The 21,455-nt window shown below is 47.4% G+C and overlaps 1 protein-coding gene across 1 annotated transcript in view; it reads right to left on the bottom strand.

The window, feature by feature from the left end:
- The window catches only part of LOC144143463 (uncharacterized), a 70,233-nt gene that overhangs the window by 23,257 nt on the left and 25,521 nt on the right, over nucleotides 1-21,455 (bottom strand). The window lies entirely within an intron of this gene.

Genomic DNA, 21,455 nt, shown 5'->3' with positions numbered 1-21,455 from the left:
CTTCTATGCTATACATTGAATGTTGAGGAACCGAACTACAGCATACCACTCTTGTTTGCACCTTTCGTGCGCACATACGGCGGGACAAAGGCACGAAGTGCGCCCACAGTGTGCATTCTTACGGGCCGCTCAGCGGAGCATCCACACTAGCAGCGCGACGCTGTTGCCACCTACATGTCGAGCTCGCTGCGAATTGGCCTCTAGAAATTGCTGCCAGCAATGCAAGTGTGCGTAGCGGTGAAGCCAAATTACAAAACACGGTGGCAGGCTTTTTTACATTGCCGGATATGCAGTGAAGCATGCCCGTTTACGGCGGGAGCATGGTTACAGAAAACGGCTCTAACGTGATCCTGAGTTCACAGTGGAGTTGTAAACGATACAGAATTACGGTGTGCTGTCAATACATGCCGATCTACGAAGGGAGCACGGTTACAGAAAACGGTTGTAACTCTTGTTTTACAAGAACTACCCGGAAACAAATTACGTGACACTTCGCCGCTAAGACGACTCTAACACTACGGGCACCGCAGCTCCGCTGGTCATCCTCCTTCACAGAGTGAAAGGACACAGTTGTTGTTTTAAAGACGCGTGTCAAAGCCTCAGAATAACAATAATTTGTTTGCCTTACTATCGACATAACAGCGCAAAGGAGTTGATTGAAAGCTGTAGCTCCTTCTTCACTCGTTAAAAATATAGGCAGCATGCTTCCCGCAGAGGAAATTTCCGCCGTATCGGCATTTTATCATTTCCCTTCTTCAAAACAGGCCTCAACTGAGTGACAGCAATGCTTTAGAGAAAACCAAATTAAGAAAAACAATGTATCGAAGCGGGATTTTTTTTTTTTTCGGATAACAAACATTTCAGCGAATGCGCTTTCTATATTGTCCAGGGAGATCTTATTGTTGGCCTACAATGAAAATATCACAGACATCCTATGGGAAACCGCAGCCGGCGACAGTTTTATTCATCCCTTCACAGCGCGCCACAAGGCACGTTTCCGAGCGCGCGTAGCTTCGTCCCGCTCAACAGCGGCCGATTCGGCCGCCGCTGATACATGCGAGCGGCAATGCAACCAGCGCCCCTCTATAGCCCAGCGCTGCCTTTTGAAAACCGTCACGCCCGGTACGACCCGCCAGCAGAGCGACGATCAAACATATCAGATAGGGCGGCGGGGGCAGTGCGAGTGCACTGTTAAACCGGCGCTCCTTAGTTCCCATCGGCGCCCACACGTGGCGCAGCGATGCAGTTCGGCCACTGCTCCCGTGCTCCGTTTACTTCTGCGCGGACCTGTACACTGGAAACCCTCAGCATTGCAGCTCGCTATCTCCAGATGTTTGAAAAGGGAAAGGGCTGTTGCACAAAGTTCGAATAGGTGTGCGAGGGTTCCCTATCTTCAAAGGTGCCCCAAGAGCAAGGGCAGTTGTGGTTATTACGTGAGTGCAAAGGGAACATGCAAACAAGAAGGTGCCTATTTTTCCTTTTCTGTGTCTAAGTTAGGTGAGAACAGGGACCACCTACTGCATAGGATGGCTAATTCTGTCTTTTTTTTTTTTTCTTTTTTTCTTTTTGCCGACACGTATACGTCTAAGAGAAGAGCAGGGAGCACCTGCTACATAGGATGGCTAAATAAACTGTAAGCAAATAACTTGCACGGCCTATAAACCAAGCATAAAAATAATATGAGAGGAAGTAGTGCAAGGTGCCAATCATAATATGTCATGACCTTCTCAAATTGCCCACCTGATCGCACCCTTTTCAAGGAATGGCTAAAATGTGAGAGACCAGTACCACTTTCAGAACAATGTGCTCCTTTCCAAAGTGTAACATCTGTACGACAGTAACTCCCCACGCAGCGGAGAAGCATTACACCTGTGCCAAAGGGGACGAAGCATCACTGCATGCTGCATGAAGAGCTGCGAGTAAGCGATGGCGGTTCACAGCAACGCAGTAACCGCACTGTTCAACACAATGCGGCGCTGACTGGCTGGCTACTCAGCCCAAAGTGTACTATCCTTACATGCGTCACACTGACCGCAGCACTCTCCCTCCCCTCCTCCTTTCATTTTACGATCTCAAGTTTTGTACCCTTTTTCCCTTTGCTAATTTTTTCCATTTTCAACAGGCACTGGACTGAGCATGCATTGCAGAGGTGTTCCCAGCCTCTGTCAGCTGGAATGTGTCTACAACAGATTACAACACAAATCCAACAGATTATACTAGGATTGTTTCAAAAAGATTACACTGAGACTGTTTTTCAGCCCACAGCATCTGGATGGAAGCAAGCTGCTGACGGCAATGAATTGTCTTAAACCTTTGGGGGTCAAATCTTTTTGCCAAATGTGACCCCCCAGGGTCGATGTTTTTTAATGCTGATTTAAATTCTTCGGACGAATATATTTTGAGAAAAAATTGTAATATTTTTTAGGGTGACCATACAGTGACAAGAAAAATTCTAAAACGTTTAGCGGGCACAAGAAGGGGCAGAAGCGCACAAATTGGATCAGTTTCGTGGCCGCAAGCAGCGGGAAGCGCCCAGAGGACGAAACAAACTAGCCGCTGTGAGCCCGCGTGTCACCGGATGAGCAAGCGGTAGCCAGCACACCCCTGTAGTAAAGCATAAAAAAAGAAGAAAAGAAAAGAGGAGCCACAGGTGCAAGGAAGAAATTTCAAGGAATTCCACAGTGTGGCAGCACATGCAAGCGAAAGAAACGATCGAAACAGGCGCTTTTTAAAGATAGAAGCGATGACGTACATGTACGTCATTGACCCTGAAAGGGTTGAGATACATGCATGGGGTTGCGGTCTGCAACATCAGTTTCAGGTAAGTTCGCAAACTGAGGTGAAGGCGAAAGCATCGAGTCAGCTCAGTGCGACAGACCGTTTGCATCTAATGCCATCAGTGGTGGGGGAAAACAACTCAGAGGCAATGAGGCTTTTACTTACAAAGCAACAATACTGAATCCTGAGATGGAATGAGGGCATGGCTAAGAAAGCTATAGCAACACCACGCAGCTTGCTACCAGTATTTGGTCATAATCTGCTCGACATTAGCAGGTATCCCGCAACATGTGTGAACAGTCGTTTGAAGCAGGATGCATAGAGTTAAGCATCATACACCCTGAACTTTTAACTTCTCTGCCGTGTGCTCATTGTATGCATCTAGTCAAGCAAGTCACTACCAAGTTTTAGTTCCTTTCATTCCAAGCTAGCAATAAACGGAATAGCCCTGTTGAGCCTTCAATGTGCAGTTACCAAGTGGTGTCACCATTTGGTGCAGCTCAGTTTTAACAAGCTGGCTATTTGGCTGAAGAATGCAAGCTTTCTTATATCCATGCAACGAAAGCATTGCTCAGGAGTGCAGTTGACTTAAAGGCCAACTGCACTCAAATTTTCATCAATGTAATTACAATGTCACCTAACAGTACAAATAAAAAAATTAGCAGTGGCTTAGCTCGGCTATGCCAGGATATACGTAGTGTGAGCTAAGGTTCAGTTGGTTATTGTTAGCTTTCCTGGTTGTCTAGGATTAGCATGATTATCATGCTCACTGCTGCTTCAATGACACACACACGGTATACGCATTATGTGAGACATGTATATTTATCAAGCGGCTCCAGCGCAGCGTCACCAATCGCCCCAGAGCTAAGCTGGAACAGGCGCATGCCGGTGTTGCTGCGACGCACGAGTCATCGGTTCCACACCCGGCCACCCCTCGCATTATCATCAAGTAGACCGGGCCGCCACGTGCGGAACGGAGGTCGGCAAAGACGTTGGACACGTGGGATGTGTGAGAGACACAGGGCAGCGAGCAACTTTCTGTGCGCCGTGTGACGTCACTGCTCCTCGCACATGCGCAACACGGCTCTCCAGGAGCCACGCGAAGCTACTCAACCTCTGCCAGTGTAGCTCCCGCTATAAAAGACTGCTAACCGCAAAACACTATGTTTCAAACAAGGACACGGGTGATGCAAACGGCTCATGAAGGTTGGCATTTTCCAAAAGCCAATACGGCGGCCGGATGTGACGTAGGTGGTGGAACGGAAGCGGGCATGCCTGTGCCACTGGCCGATTGCAGAAGCCTCCCAATGTGCGTGGTACTGTCACGTTTTGCACTGTTATTTCCACAGACAAATTTCAACTAACATTTTGCTGGGGTAATAAAGTTAGGCGCAATTCCGACTTCACGGTGCTATCAACTGAGATGAAGTAGGCTGTCAGCAGTTATTTTTTGCCTTAGAATATTTGCCAGAGTAGCATCGTTGACACTGTGAGTAAAAAAGCAGGTCCAGATTTACAAGGCTGTTTGCTAGTACCAAAAAGCAGCTTTGGTTAGCCGGCCACTTGGCTATCAGCCCGTTTTTTTTCTTCTTCTATTCAGTAGGAACAAACTGAGCAGGTGGAAATAAATCAAAACTGGTTTTGCTGTGTATTTACGCACAGGCAGCTTTGTGAATATATGTTCGGTATCTCATACCGCACTACAGATCGAGGATCGAATTATAAAATCGGTTTGCAACCCCATGGTAGCTTCCGAATTATCTCCAATCACGCTATTGTAACTATTAAAGCCGTTATTTCCTCCAAATCTGCATTTTTGTGGAAATGCAGGTCATAACACAGTCCTTGCTGTGGGGGTACCCAGCAAAGAATGCTACACATGCGGGCATTAACATGCGCGGCAAGTCGTTGATTGCCACCGCACCTTGCTTAACCGACATGCGTCGCATTGGCGCTTTGGGGGGCCGAGTCCCTCGCTTTCCTTTGTGAGACATCCCGAGCCAAGAAGAGCCAGAACATGCACATGTGCCTTGTGGTGGCAATCATCTACCCGGCTGCCTCATCGGTGCGTCGGCACTTCAAGCTAGCATTGTCACCCAAAGAAGCAAGCCAGGAGATGTTAAACTGAGAGAGGGTATAGAAAGCAGGCGGCATGGCTTAAACAGAACAAAAAGCAAGGGATGTCTTTTCAGCTATGAAAACAAATCTAACGAGACATACATGCCAGAGTATTGCGATATACTCGATACACCGTAAAAGTATTTAACTAATGAGATACAAATACATTTTTCAAAAGTATTTCGATACTGAAATACAGATACACAAAAGTATCTCTGAGATACTATTGCGATCCTAGTGCAGAGAAACCCCGCTATGTCCCTCGGACTTACGATGACCCGCTTCTTATGACGGATCACCGCGGTCCTGGCAAACTGATGATGATGATCGTTGGATGTTTATGGCGCAAGGCCAACTGGGGCAAAGAGCGCCAAAACAATAGTCGATGATAGGGGTGGAACCTTAAACACTAAGTAAAATCAGCAAAAACAAAAGTAAAATCACAACACGACAATGAGCATGGCTGGTGTATAGGGCCAGATTTCATGATGCGTGATAGGAAATGAGGTTTAAAAACTTGACGTCGGACAAATACTCAAACACACGTTTCACGGAAACAATGGCATCATCACCTAGGAAAAACGATGGATGTAGGGGAATATGTTGTCTGTAGAGTTCTCTGAAGTGTTTGTGTCGTGTTGTGTGAAGTGCCTTGCATGTGATTAGTATGTGCACTACGGATAGGGCCTCTCCGCACCTGCTGCACTGGGGTCTAGAAGATCCCGTCAGCAGATACGAGTGCGTCGCATGGGTGTGCCCTATCCGCAGCCTACCCAAGGCGACTTCAGTGTGTCTGTTGTGTGAGTCAGATGTGTACCGTCCCAAGTGTGGCTTTATTACATGTAGTTTGTTGTCTGTCTGTTCGTCCCAGTGTGTTTGCCATGTTCTGCGCAGGTGTTGTCTTATGTGTGGCTTGAGGTCTGTGTAGGGTACCGTTGTAATGTCCACCTGTGTTCCTGAATGCAGCAGCACCGGCCCTCTCGTCTGCCAACTCGTTCCCAGCGATCCCTGCATGTCCTGGGACCCAGCAGAGGACCAGCTCATGCTTTTGTGCATACACGGACATGATAGTGCTGAATACAAGATTAACTATGTGGTTTTTGGGGGGCTTGTGCGATGACAGTGCACGAACAACACTCAATGAATCTGTATAGATGATGGAATTGGGAATTTGAGTTTCAAGAATGTGTCGTACAATCAGTAAAATCCCATACGCTTCTGCTGAAAAAATTGATGTGTGCACGTTCATGGTTCTGGCTGCATTGAAATTAGGACCATGAGCAGCGCACGACACCATACTGGAGGATTTAGAAGCGTCACTATAAAATTCTGCACATGTGTATTTAAACTGCAAAGACAGAAAGTGCTGCAGTATTGCAGCTCGGGGTACACGATTTTTGTCAAGTCTCATAAAAGAAAGGTCGCACGACACCGGGCGAACTTGCCAAGGCGGTAAACTGTTAGAAAAGGATGACCTGTACACATCTAAAAACGAAGCACTTAGATCCGAGGCTCGCTCTCTCACTCTAAGTGAAAAGGGCAGAGGAACGGATGGGCGATTTGCAAAGAGCAGAGATGTTGATGTATCGTTAAAGACAGGATAAAAAGGATGATTATTCAGTGATGAAATTTTAAAAGCATATAGCAAGTCCATGTACGTTCGTTGGTTCTCAAGGCTCCACTTATCACACTCGACATACAGACTCTCGACAGGGCTAGTGCGAAAAGCACCCGAGGCGAGACGAAGCCCCAAGTGTAGCACTGGGTCAAGCATTCGCAACGCTGTTTTAGTCGCCGACCCATATACCACACTGCCATAGTCTAAACGAGACCCAACCAAAGCAGTATAGAGCCGTAGTAGGAGTTCTTTGTCGGAACCATAAGATTGATGGGAGAGAACCTTAAGTATATTCATTGTTTTCAGACATTTATGTTTAAGTTCCTTGATGTGTGGAATGAATGTGAGTTTCTGGTCAAACACAACACCTAAGAACTTGTGCTCCTTGTTCACAGGAAGCGACACGCCATTAAGAGTAATGTCTGGGTCCATATGGACCCCACGCTTCCTGGAGAACACAACGCAGGAGCTTTTTACAGGATTTAATTTAAAACCATTCTTGTCTGCCCAGCCGGCAAGTTTCTTTACACCAAGCTGGACTTGACGTTCGCAGATTGACAGATTGCATGATTTATAGGATATCTGCACGTCATCTACATACATGGAATAAGAGATTGTAGGTGGCAGTGCCTTACCAAGAGAGTTCATTTTTACTATGAAGAGAGTGCAGCTCAACACGCCACCCTGCGGTACGCCATTTTCTTGCACGTAAACGTTTGAGAGTGCACAACCAACTCTTACTCGAAACGTTCTGTCTGACAAGTAACTAACAAGAGTGTTTAACATGTTACCCGATACACCGAATGACTTGAGGTCCCTAAGGATCCCATAACGCCAAGCGGTGTCGTATGCCTTTTCAAGGTCGAAGAAGACAGTTAAACAATACTGCTTATGCGCGAAGGCATCCTTGATGTACGAGTCAAGAGCTACCAGTTGATCGTTCGTCGATCGCCCCACCCTAAAGCCTGCCTGGCAGCTCTCGAGAAGACCGTTGTACTCGAGGAAGTACACGAGCCTGCGATTTACCATCTTCTCGAAGAGCTTGCACAGGCAGCTCGTCAGGGCTATAGGACGGTAGCTTGAGGGGGACGACGAGTCCTTTCCCTCCTTCAGGAAAGCTACAACTATAGCCTCCTTCCAAGAGTTTGGAATGTGCCCCGAAAGCCAGATCTTGTTATAGAGGTGTAAGAGTGTTAGAAGTGTGTCAGCGTGCAGGTGTTGTATCATTGTGTATGTGATGTTGTCTGGGCCTGGAGCTGAGGGTTTACACGTGCTTAGAGCAGCCCTCAGCTCATGTAGTGAAAACAGGGAGTTGTAAGAAGTCTGTGATTTGTTGCTGTCGCGTAGGGACTTCTTTTCACAACAGGCTTTATGTTTCAGGAAAGTGTTTGTGTAGTGTGCTGAACTGGACACGTGTTGGAAGTGTTGTGCGAGTGTGTCAGCCTGGTCTTCGAGTGTGTCCCCTGTAGTGCTGACCAGAGGCAGGCTGTGTGTTTGTTGTCCCTTGAGTTTACGTATTCGTGTCCATACTTTCCTTGTGTCTGTGTAAGAGTTTATTGATGTTATGAATGTACGCCAACTCTCTCGTTTTGCCCCACGGCGCACACGTTTTCCTAACGCCTTGGCCCGTTTGAACAAGAGGAGGTTTCCCGACGTGGGGTACCGACAGAGGATACCCCACGCCTTGTTCTGGGCCTCTCGCGCCTGCCTACAGTCCTCATTCCACCCCGGCCTCCGCTGGTTGCGCGGGGCACCAGAGGCGTGGGGAATGGACCTTTCGGCGGCGGCGAGGATGTGCGCCGTGAGGAGTTGTGCGGCTTCATCTACGTGTAGGTGTCCTATGGATGTGTGGTGTAGTTTGGATGTCTCTGTAAATGTATTCCAGTTAGCTCGTGCTTCATTGAACCTATTATGGGAAGATGGACTGCATGGGCCTTTACCTATGTATGTAAGTGAGGTGGGGAAGTGGTCACTACCGTATGGGTCAGTTCCCACACCCCACTCGAGAAGAGGAAAGAGAACTGCGGAGCCAATAGCCAAGTCAAGACATGAGTATGTGTTGTGTCCTATGTTATGATATGTAGGCTGTTTATTGTTGAAAAGGCATGCTCCTGAAGATGTAAGGAATTTCTCTATAAGGCGACCTCGGGCATCCGTGCGAGAAGAGCCCCAAAGAGTGTTGTGAGCATTAAGGTCGCCTGTCAGGATGTATGGTTCGGGCAGCTGGTCAACCAGCGCCTCGAAGTCAGAGCTTAAAAGTGAAACATCAGGAGGAATGTATATGGAGCATACCGTTATCAACCTATTAAATATTATCAAGCGTATTGCTACAGCCTCAAGGATAGTGTTCAGAGTGACAGGGTGGCATGCTAAAGATTTCCGGGCGATTATGGCCACACCCCCAGAAGAGTGTGTGCAGCCATCCCTGTCTTTCCTGTATACCAGGTAACTATTCAAGAAATTTGTGTGTTTAGAATTCAAATGTGTTTCCTGAACACACATTACACTTGGCTGATTGGTATGCAGGATCTCATACACGTCGTCAAGATTATTCATAAGGCCTCTGCAGTTCCATTGAACAATATTTTCTCTTCCCATTATTTAGTGTGAGAGCTACTGGAGTGTGTATGTTTATGTATCGTCTTTCGGGGCTGTGACTCTTGGATTGGGCTTTTTGGGCGGCCTATCTGTAGGCTTGGACGACGGAGGCCGCTCCTTGCGCTGCGTTGCAGGCAAGAACGGCACGACGTCCATCTCGTCGTCCGATGTCCTGGGTGTGCCCGTCGAACCGGGCCCCCCAGACTTGGCCCCCCTTCGGGAGCCCTTCGTTTGACCCGCCACCGCCGCTGGTGTCGGGGGCACCAGAAGTGGCACGGGCGGTGCGGTGGAGGTGGGAGCCGGTCCGGGGCCCGTGGTGTCCATGGCACCCTCCAACGCACTGGACGATGGGGAGGCACGGACGGGAGCGGCACCGCTTCCCGACGGAAGAGGTTGCCACCACAACCGCTGCTGGCTCAGCGAGCGGCGTGGAGGCGGGCTGGGCTGCCAGAGGCAACCCAGGGGGGGGCGGGGGCAGGACCAAGTCCGACTCGCGGTACTGGGTCCCCGCCGAAACCAGACGCCGCTCCGCCCCCCGGCGAGCTGCGTCGGCATACCTCCCCAGGGGGAAAGAGGCGAACCTCTTTCGCGCCTCTGTGAAGGTAAGATTCTCAGTCACTTTTACCTTGATGATCTCCTTCTCCTGTTTGAATTTCTCACATGTTCTAGAGTAGGCCCCGTGGGGTCCCTTGCAGTTAGCACAGATGAGGGTTTGTGATGGGCAGTTGTCAGATGCGTGATCATGTTGTGCACACTTGGCGCATGTTAGTCGACCACGACAAGCATTAGTGCCATGTCCAAACCGCTGACACTTGTAGCAGCGGCGTGGGTTCGGCACGTAGGGTCGGACCGGACATCTCAGGAAACCTGCGCTGACCGATTCGGGAAGTGTTGAGCGGTCAAATGTCAAGATTATGTGTTTAGTAGGTATTATTTGGTCATTTCGGCGTATCGTGATTCGCCGCACAGCTGTTACGCCCTGATCGCTAAGCCCTTCTAGCAGATCTGCTTCAGTCTCATTTATTAGATCTCTATCAGAGATCACGCCCTGGCAGCTATTAAAGGAGCCATGAAGAGAAAATACAAGTTGGGTTTATTAGAAAGACTGCTTAGTCCCGATAACAATGATACCAATATCATCGCAATCTTCGAAAAAATAACGGAGATATTAACGAAAACGTGTGAAGCCGTGGCGACCCCATAGTCAATTTCCCGCAACTTTTCTATGACGTCACGGAACCTTGTTTGTGCAATTGGCGCCCCCCTAACTGACCTGTCGCGACGGCACATGACTGGACGTCTGTAATGGGGCCTCTACTTCCATTTTACCGCATCACTTGAATGCTAACGTGCAGTTAACGGACTGAAAATTACGTTTTATTGTTGGCCCGTATGACGTCATTCTCGCTCATAACACGTCACTGTGGCGCAAAATTTGAAAGTTATTAAATACTTTTTGCTTTTTTTTCGTTAAAAAACATCTTTTGGGGCTGCAATGGAGCTGAGTGAGATACTGTATCCTAGTTCTTTCAAATCAAACGAAGTTGTATTTTCTCTTCATGGCTCCTTTAAGACTGCGATGGGGCGTGATCTTGATGTCGACATCGACCATGCGCGTTTGCTTCAAGAGGTTACAAGATTGTTGCTTCTTTTGAACTTCAATTAGGACTTCTCCCGTTGTGAGCTTTTTAGCTTTGTACGATTTGCCTACAAGGCTTTCAAGGAACTTGGAGATGATAAAGACAGACTGGGAAGTGATGGGGTTTGATTTATCCAGGGATTCCATTACCAGGAAGCGCGAGAAATTATCGGGCTTTGGAATGGAGATCGAAGACAAAGGAGGAAAAGATACTTCGGTGCGGCCCCTTTTCAGGGACCGATCACGTTTGGAGGGGGGGTGTGAAAATGCCATATGATACATTGGAAAGCAGGGGACGGGGGTACTTTCTTCCACAACCTTACCCTGATAGCTGAGGAGGTCCCGGAGCTCCCTGCCTGGTGAACAGACAGGGAGCCCATCCGCCGGAGATTGACCTGGGCTCCGACGGCCACCGTTCGTGGTTTCTAACCCTCCACCTATAAACACATTGCCACGGTTGGATCCAGCGTATGTTTGGGGGCTCGGGGTCCGCGGTATCACCAGTACCGTCACCAAGATTGCTCAAGGTGCCCCGTGCGGGGGGTCCTGGCAAACTCCCCATAGGAAAAAAAAAAAATGCATTAAAAACCATGAATATACAACGCTCCGTGCATGCGGTCCGTTTCATCCGAGAGACCTCGACAGGGATAAACTGGCAACTTTCTTATCTTTTACACCACTTCGCCGCCTCGCCTCGACCTTTATTTATTCTTAACCCCCATTTGGTGCTGATTGATGTGCAAAGGTCCGAAGGCGGGCCTGACCACTTGCTGAACAGATGCAAGCAGGCAGGCGGGTACTGGCGGGTGGACGTTAAAGGGAAGCTGAAGCGCTTTCCAAAAAAATTGAGTTAGATTAACAGTTATATAGTTTCTTGCGCGCTGATTCCGAATATCACAGTGAAATTTATCGTACATGAGTCCAAGTGGCATTTATCTTGCAAAAAGCGCGGACCCGTTTGAATGACGCGCGCTTTTCGTCTTTTGACGCCCCTGATTGGTTGCGCCCGTCATGACGTCAAAGGAGGACACCCTTCAGCCACGCGGGTTGTCGGAAGCATTGTGAACGATCGCACGGTTGCCTTTGGGGCAATTTAGCTTGCAGTTTGATTTTCGCACATGACTGGAAGTTTGTTTTATAATTTCCCGTGCTGTTGGTTCAATTATCTTGGAGCTTAAATTTGCTTTACACGACAGAGAACCCCAAAGCAGTGACTGTGACGTCGACTAGTGGGTTCCATCAAAATATTTTTGAATTAGGCAACCAGCATAGGGGGATTTTATACCTTATGTTAATATTAGGTACTGCCTTAACTGTTTCTTATTATACACAAAACCATTTATGCCGAAGATTAATGGGCGTTTTATAAACAATCTACCAGCGAAAAGCGCGTACGTGCACTGCGCGAAAAAATAGCGTTCATGCGCTGTAAACGTAAATGCGAGACACATCTTGCCGGTACACGCATAAACCAACAAGCAGACTCTGCTTCCGCATTTCCTTTGTTCGTTGTCACCCACCCCAGCCCCGTTACTCATCCCCGTACACAGACCCACACGCGCGCGCCATTTCGGCAGCGGCGCTACGGCGCCTCCGCGATCGCTAGCTGCACTTCGATGAGTGGCGTCTTACTGCTTGACATGCATTTATTCTGAAAACACTGCAGCATACTAGTGCCTGCTCAGCATTATTGGCTGTAGTAGGGCTTGATTTTCGCTTGTGCGTTGCGCATTCTGCTACAATATTACGGCCATCTCGTTATAATTAACAGACCATTCGGACAAGGCAGTTACGTTGTAGTTACGTTACTTTAGGTAACAATCACCAAACGTTTGTGATAATAGACAGATTTAGTTGGGCGTTCCGGGCGTTAGCGTATTGCTGGGCGTAAAGCGGAGCGTACGCTCGTCGCGACGCGTCCATGGATAGTTTTAGTACAGCGTTTTTCGTAGCGTACGCTAACGCTTGTGGCGCCACCTGTTGAACCCAACGCGAAGTACCCAAATTTAACCTTGCGGCGCCACCTGTTGAACCCAACGCGAAATACCCAAATTTAACTTTTTTACGTGGCTAACCAAGGCAAACTGTAGCTGGACGGAGTTTTTTTTTTTTTTTTTTTCAATGCGTTAATGCCGGTTTCGATTGTAAAAATCTTGCAAGTACGATAAAAAATGCCCTCTTACCTTGATTCAGTATTAGGGAAAAATATGATACACCCGTCGCGATTGTTTTGCTCAACCGCGCGACGCCGAAGTTTTGAAGCAACACGCAGTGCTCGGGATACTCACTTTATTAAGCTCTGAAATATGGCAGGACCATGCGACAAATACAACTGAGCATGGCATGCGACGCTACTGCAACACGCAAAATGAAACAGCGGGTAGACTGGCACGGCGGTTTAGTGATACACTTCACCCGGGTGTAGCAACTCAATAAGATACACGATGCGTTCCTATTACTCACTTCCTCTTATTCGTGGAGTCCAACTACAAATCCTTCCCGTTTCACACGGTAGCGCGATGACGGCGCAGGCGAAAATTCTTGAATTCCCTAAATGGAGGCCGCCGATCTGCACCAACACTGCGCGCATTCCACCGCCGCGACACGCACACAAACACCGCCGCCCGCTTCGGGAGCCATCCAGGTTGTCCTTGGTCGCTCATTTCTGGTCTGCATGCCTGTTGGAACTGAAACGTTGTCGCCTAACGAGAAAAACACGCGACGGTCCGCGTTTTCAGTCGGGGAACCTCCTGCCACGACCGGCCGCCGACATCGCCGAGGCAGCAGCCATTTTGAAAGCAAGGGGCCTCCCAGCAGGTCCGCAGCGCCCCGCAAGCGCCCCGGAGCATACGCTCCCAGCCGTTGCGTGCGTAGCACCGCATCGCCGGGGCGTTTACGTAGCGTACTGCGCATGCGCAGTCGCGAGCCGCCCCGCCGGGGCGTACGCTCGTCCGGAGCGCGCGCCCAACTAAATCTGTCTAATGAATCGTTGGCCTGTTTCAGCATTTCTAGATTTAAGCATTTACCGTGCTAGTCGGACAGAGGCCGTATATTTACTCTTCGCTCTTAATTTTTTGAGTATCATCATTATATATATCACCGACTATCACTGGAGCACACTTGAGGTTCAGTGACAACAAGTGCTTGCCAGGTTATAATATGCAGCCACACGGAATCTTGGGCAAAAAATTAGGCCCCCGCAGTCAACACAAATTATGGCACGGTGGTGGTTCGGAGTGGTGTTTTTTTTAATTCCAGACAAACTACACCGTGATCGGGACATGTATACTTGCAAAATAAGTAATCTGGTTGTCTTGGTTCTTTAACTTTGTAGGAATACTGTTTACCTCTTAGCCGGGAGATAACTTCTATCAGGATTGGCCCCTTGTTTTAGTTTCGCCAAAAAATTGTTTTTTTTAACACTGTCCTGAGCCCATAGGGAAAGAAAACCGACGCGTTTAACGAAACAAGTATTTCCTGAACAAATGTGACTTGGTTTCTGGAATGGAACGAAACATCCCTGGCCAAAGTACAGCAGTATTCCCCATCCTTCCTAAATCTAGAATATAATGTGAACATTCACGTCCGTCGCATAAAACAAACCGCATTGGAGCGGTTTACAAAGTATTTAACGTAGTGTAGTATATTCTCTGTCATCAAGCACAGCCACCTCGGCTGTCGCTTCCGTATGTTATCAAGCATCCCGGCGTGGCATTATTCTGCTTAGGAATACGGCATGATAACGTATGCCTCGTTTGGCGTTCGTGCATACTTTTTGAACACGAAAATTGTAAAAATGAGTGCTATCAACCACAACAACAACAAGTATCATTCACAAAGAAACACGGCGAAAAGAGCATGGCCGAGGCGGCCGATCCGGCCGGAAGTCCAGGTATGACGTTTTTCAACCGGTTTTCGCCCGCGCTCTTCGGTCTTCCGGCATCGCGCGGCGAGATGGGGGCGGGGCATCGGGCCACTTTTGTTTGCTCATTGCGCCGCTTCTATTGCATGTATTGCGAAAATATTTCGTACACATGAACTATTCAATGTGTACTTGCTGCTAGTCAACTTTTCTTTTAATTCTAAAACCGCTTCACCTTCCCTTTAACCTTCAACGGCCCCATGCGGCAGCAGAATGCCAGTGCACCAACCGCGAAAAGTCAAAGTCCAGGTGGCTGGCGGACCGTGACTTTGAAGCCGACAGATGCGAAAACACATACAACACAACCTTACAGAGATGGCAGAACACCACTTTTTCTCACCCGCCCAATCCAAGTTTCTTCCTTTTACAACTCTCTCTCTCCCCGTCTCTCTGCTCTCTGCTTATCAGTATCTTTCAAAGCCGTGTTGGAGCTCCGCTCTTTTCATGGCCGCCATTTTTTCCGTGGAAGCGTTGTACTGTCGTTCGTTTCACTTGGCCGTGGCCCTTTCACACTATCGCCCCCTCCCCTCTCAACCTGCTCGACCGCGTCAGCTTTATCTTGCGCGCATGAGGCACAGGGCTGGCAGGTTATAAATAGCACCACACAGCGCGGGGGCCGCAACGCGCATGGCGCATGGTTGGTGGGATAACGCAGACGCCATGGTGGGGAGGACGGCACAAAATATAGGTGTTTTAATTTTAGAAACTTTACGTTTCAGTGAGGGGTTTGCTAATTATGCAAGAACACGCTAAATATAGTAGTTAAAACAAGTTCTTAGCCCACCTGGCACATGAGATACCCTACTAGGCCGGGCATTTACCCGTACCCGATTATATGATACCCCGGTCATACGATGCTTCCGCACGGTCTGTTGAAAGTCTTATTATCGGGGGTTCCACTGTATCGCGATACTGCCCAGCCCTGCTGTTCTGCATCCGGACCAACTCGGCATGGACATTGGCGTGGCTTTGTAAGCTGAGCCGTATCTCCTCACCTCTCTGCCCAGCATGCGGTGTAACAGGTGACAACGGACATTTTTTTATAGACTGCACCGAGCATGCGACGGAGCAGTCAGCTTTGTTTAAAAACTTTGAAGGAGACCTGCTCTGCATAACTCTTGGGACGATGTCAATTTCCCTAAAAGCCACTGGATCACAAGGAGACATTTTTCACCTAATCCTCCTGTTTTAAGGCACAAGCCTCAGTGACTCTTGGTAGTTTCTCACACATAGCAGTAAAAAGGTGCTGATTGGGGAGAAGTAGCCGGCATTCCCCGGGAGGTTAGGTCCGCCCATTGACATCACCCCCACCACCATCTGCTAGCAAATTACTGGTGGCACTTCAGTCTGCTCAAGTGGCTTCAATGTTAAAACGTAATGGCAATGGGATTTGATGGATTGGCCCTTAGCAGGTGGCACTTCAGTTTGCTCACATAATTTCAATGTAAAACAGTAATGGCAGTGGGATTTGATGGATTGGCCCTGAGCAGATGGCACTTCAGTTTGCTCACATAATTTCAATGTGAAACAGTAATGGCAATGGGATTTGATGGATTCGCCCTGAGCGGGTGGCACTTCAGTTTACTCACATAATTTCAATGTAAAACAGTAACGACAATGGGATTTGATGGATTGGCCCTGAGCAGGTGGTACTTCAGTTTGCTCACATAATTTCAATGTGAAACAGTAATGGCAATGGGATTTGATGGATTGGCCCTGAGCGGGTGGCACTTCAGTTTGCTCACATAATTTCAATGTGAAACAGGGGATTTGATGGATTGGCCCTGAGCAGATGGCACTTCAGTTTGCTTACATAATTTCAATGTGAAACAGTAATGGCAATGGGATTTGATGGATTCGCTCTGAGCGGGTGGCACTTCAGTTTACTCACATAATTTCAATGTGAAACAGTAATGGCAATGGGATTTGATGGATTGGCCCTGAGAGGGTGGCACTTCAGTTTGCTCACATAATTTCAGTGTGAAACAGGGGATTTGATGGATTGGCCCTGAGCAGATGGCACTTCAGTTTCCTCACATAATTTCAATGTGAAACAGTAATGCAATGGGATTTGATGGATTGGCCCTGAGCGGGTGGTACTTCAGTTTGCTCACATAATTTCAATGTGAAACAGTAACGGCAATGGGATTTGATGGATTGGCCCTTAGCAGGTGGCACTTTAGTTTGCTCACATAATTTCAATGTGAAACAGGGGATTTGGTGGATTGGCCCTGAGCAGATGGCACTTCAGTTTGCTCACATAATTTCAATGTGAAACAGTAATGGCAATGGGATTTGATGGATTCGCCATGAGCTGGTGGCACTTCAGTTTGCTCACATAATTTCAATGTGAAACAGTAAGTGAAACAGTAACGGCAATGGGATTTGATGAATTGGCCTTCAGCAGATGGCACTTCAGTTTGCTCACATAATTTCAATGTGAAACAGGGGATTTGATGGATTGGCCCTGAGCAGATGGCACTTCAGTTTGCTCACATAATTTCAATGTGAAACAGTAACGGCAATGGGATTTGATGGATTGGCCCTTAGCAAGTGGCACTTCAGTTTGCTCACATAATTTCAATGTGAAACAGGGGATTTGGTGGATTGGCCCTGAGCAGATGGCACTTCAGTTTGCTCACATAATTTCAATGTGAAACAGTAATGGCAATGGGATTTGATGGATTCGCCATGAGCTGGTGGCACTTCAGTTTGCTCACATAATTTCAATGTGAAACAGTAAGTGAAACAGTAACGGCAATGGGATTTGATGGATTGGCCCTGAGCAGATGGCACTTCAGTTTGCTCACATAATTTCAATGTGAAACAGGGGATTTGATGGATTGGCCCTGAGCAGATGGCACTTCAGTTTCCTCACATAATTTCAATGTGAAACAGTAATGCAATGGGATTTGATGGATTGGCCCTGAGCGGGTGGTACTTCAGTTTGCTCACATAATTTCAATGTGAAACAGTAACAGCAATGGGATTTGATGGATTGGCCCTGAGCAGATGGCACTTAAGTTTGCTCACATAATTTCAATGTGAAACAGTAATGGCAATGGGATTTGATGGATTCGCCATGAGCTGGTGGCACTTCAGTTTGCTCACATAATTTCAATGTGAAACAGTAAGTGAAACAGTAACGGCAATGGGATTTGATGGATTGGCCCTGAGCAGATGGCACTTCAGTTTGCTCACATAATTTCAATGTGAAACAGGGGATTTGATGGATTGGCCCTGAGCAGATGGCACTTCAGTTTGCTCACATAATTTCAATGTGAAACAGGGGATTTGATGGATTGGCCCTGAGCAGACGGCACTTCAGTTTGCTCACATAATTTCAATGTGAAACAGTAACGGCAATGGGATTTGATGGATTCGCCCTGAGCAGGTGGTACTTCAGTTTGCTCACATAATTTCAATGTGAAACAGTAATGGCAATGGGATTTGATGGATTGGCCCTGAGCGGGTGGCACTTCAGTTTGCTCACATAATTTCAGTTTGAAACAGGGGATTTGATGGATTGGCCCTGAGCAGATGGCACTTCAGTTTGCTCACATAATTTCAATGTGAAACAGGGGATTTGGTGGATTGGCCCTGAGCAGATGGCACTTAAGTTTGCTCACATAATTTCAATGTGAAACAGTAATGGCAATGGGATTTGATGGATTCGCCATGAGCTGGTGGCACTTCAGTTTGCTCACATAATTTCAATGTGAAACAGTAAGTGAAACAGTAACGGCAATGGGATTTGATGGATTGGCCCTGAGCAGATGGCACTTCAGTTTGCTCACATAATTTCAATGTGAAACAGGGGATTTGATGGATTGGCCCTGAGCAGATGGCACTTCAGTTTGCTCACATAATTTCAATGTGAAACAGGGGATTTGATGGATTGGCCCTGAGCAGATGGCACTTCAGTTTGCTCACATAATTTCAATGTGAAACAGTAACGGCAATGGGATTTGATGGATTCGCCCTGAGCAGGTGGTACTTCAGTTTGCTCACATAATTTCAATGTGAAACAGTAATGGCAATGGGATTTGATGGATTGGCCCTGAGCGGGTGGCACTTCAGTTTGCTCACATAATTTCAGTTTGAAACAGGGGATTTGATGGATTGGCCCTGAGCAGATGGCACTTCAGTTTGCTCACATAATTTCAATGTGAAACAGGGGATTTGGTGGATTGGCCCTGAGCAAATGGCACTTAAGTTTGCTCACATAATTTCAATGTGAAACAGTAATGGCAATGGGATTTGATGGATTCGCCATGAGCTGGTGGCACTTCAGTTTGCTCACATAATTTCAATGTGAAACAGTAAGTGAAACAGTAACGGCAATGGGATTTGATGGATTGGCCCTGAGCAGATGGCACTTCAAATTGCTCACATAATTTCAATGTGAAACAGGGGATTTGATGGATTGGCCCTGAGCAGATGGCACTTCAGTTTGCTCACATAATTTCAATGTGAAACAGTAACGGCAATGGGATTTGATGGATTCGCCCTGAGCAGGTGGTACTTCAGTTTGCTCACATAATTTCAATGTGAAACAGTAATGGCAATGGGATTTGATGGATTGGCCCTGAGCGGGTGGCACTTCAGTTTGCTCACATAATTTCAGTTTGAAACAGGGGATTTGATGGATTGGCCCTGAGCAGATGGCACTTCAGTTTGCTCACATAATTTCAATGTGAAACAGGGGATTTGGTGGATTGGCCCTGAGCAAATGGCACTTAAGTTTGCTCACATAATTTCAATGTGAAACAGTAATGGCAATGGGATTTGATGGATTCGCCATGAGCTGGTGGCACTTCAGTTTGCTCACATAATTTCAATGTGAAACAGTAAGTGAAACAGTAACGGCAATGGGATTTGATGGATTGGCCCTGAGCAGATGGCACTTCAGTTTGCTCACATAATTTCAATGTGAAACAGGGGATTTGATGGATTGGCCCTGAGCAGATGGCACTTCAGTTTGCTCACATAATTTCAATGTGAAACAGTAACGGCAATGGGATTTGATGGATTCGCCCTGAGCAGGTGGTACTTCGTTTGCTCACATAATTTCAATGTGAAACAGTAATGGCAATGGGATTTGATGGATTGGCCCTGAGCGGGTGGCACTTCAGTTTGCTCACATAATTTCAATGTGAAACAGGGGATTTGGTGGATTGGCCCTGAGCAGATGGCGCTTCAGTTTGCTCAGATAATTTCAATGTGAAACAGCAATGGCAATGGGATTTGATGGATTCGCCCTGCGCAGGTGGCACTTCAGTTTGCTCAGATAATTTCAATGTGAAACAGTAATGGCAGTGGGATTTGATGGATTCGCCCTGAGCAGGTGGTACTTCAGTTTGCTCACATAATTTCAATGTGAAACACTAATGGCAATGGGATTTGATGGATTGGCCCTGAGCAGGTGGCACTTCAGTTTGCTCACATAATTTCAATGTGAAACAGTAACGGCAATGGGATTTGATGGATTGGCCCTGCGCAGATGGCACTTCAGTTTGCTCACATAATTTCAATGTGAAACAGGGGATTTGATGGATTGGCCCTGAGCAGATGGCACTTCAGTTTGCTCACATAATTTCAATGTGAAACAGTAACGGCAATGGGATTTGATGGATTGGCCCTGAGCATTTCACGGCAGCTGACATCCCCACTGGCCAATCCCCCCAGTGGGGGATATGCTGACGTCGCAGCCAAATGAGAATTGGTGAATCAGACATGATCTTCATTCTCTCTCTCTGACAGCAGCCCATTGGCCAATCTTCTTCAGCGGGTATGGGACCATTCCAGAGACCACACGGAACCGCGTACTGAGACGCTATGCATCTCTACTGTGGTAGCTTCGTGGCACCAGCATAGCACAAACACAATTAAGCAGAAAAGTATCATGAAAGAAAGGCATAACACAGTCGTACACAGTCGTACAGAGTTTGGCATTTGTGTAGCGCAGTGGTTCCCCTGCCTTTTACCATGCATCTCTGGGTTCGATTCCCATTCCTGCCACTGTTCTTTCTTTTTAATTGAAGCCACAAAATTTAGGGCATTTAGGTGCTCAAAAAGCTGGCTCGTATGGTACTTTTTCCTAAGGCACATGCTTTTCAACTAATGAAGGGGTCCCGTTTTCCCTAGCAGAAACTGGCCCACAGCAACAATGTGCTGGTCATACCGTACGTGCATGTGCTGTAACATCGATAGATAAGGCAGCTAATGACTCAGACTGAAGGTTTTTTTTCTGCCAAGTGCAAGCTGGGCACAATGTACTTGATGAAAACATTGCCACACAAGGTTTTCCTATCAAAAGGATTGCCAGGTCTGGCAATTCGTCACCAGACGGGCGACTTTTGGAGACTCATGGCGACAGAAATTCCGGTGTGGACACTTGGCTACTTTCTAGCTTCCTTTAGCATTTGTGATTTTATATATTTCCGGGCCCTTCAGACACCCCACCTTCCACAAAAAGGGCCTTCTATGACATTTCAGTGCATTTCAGCCGCCGAGACAAACAAACAGAAAAGAACGAACTTTAAAGCAGATGACGGTGATATGGCAAAATCTAGAATAAGTTCCAAGGAATCAGTCACTCAAACACATCGCCTTACTGTGCTACTTACTGGCACAAATCAAAATTAGCCTTACTCTTTTTAACTCTTTCGCTACCGCGCCTATCAAAATCGATCAATTTGATCGATACTTTTGCGAGCGCCTTTTCATAGCGTTCCAGGGGTTTCTCGAACAAGTAAAGCTGTTCTGAGTTAGATAAGGAA

The sequence above is a fragment of the Haemaphysalis longicornis genome, unplaced genomic scaffold (assembly GCF_048455015.1).
Source record: "Haemaphysalis longicornis isolate Haplotype H1 unplaced genomic scaffold, Haemaphysalis longicornis Haplotype H1 scaffold_1, whole genome shotgun sequence".
Classification (NCBI taxonomy): Eukaryota; Metazoa; Arthropoda; class Arachnida; order Ixodida; family Ixodidae; genus Haemaphysalis; species Haemaphysalis longicornis.
The sequence above is the reverse complement of the archived record's forward strand: the minus strand, read 5'-3'. Positions and strand labels throughout refer to the sequence as shown.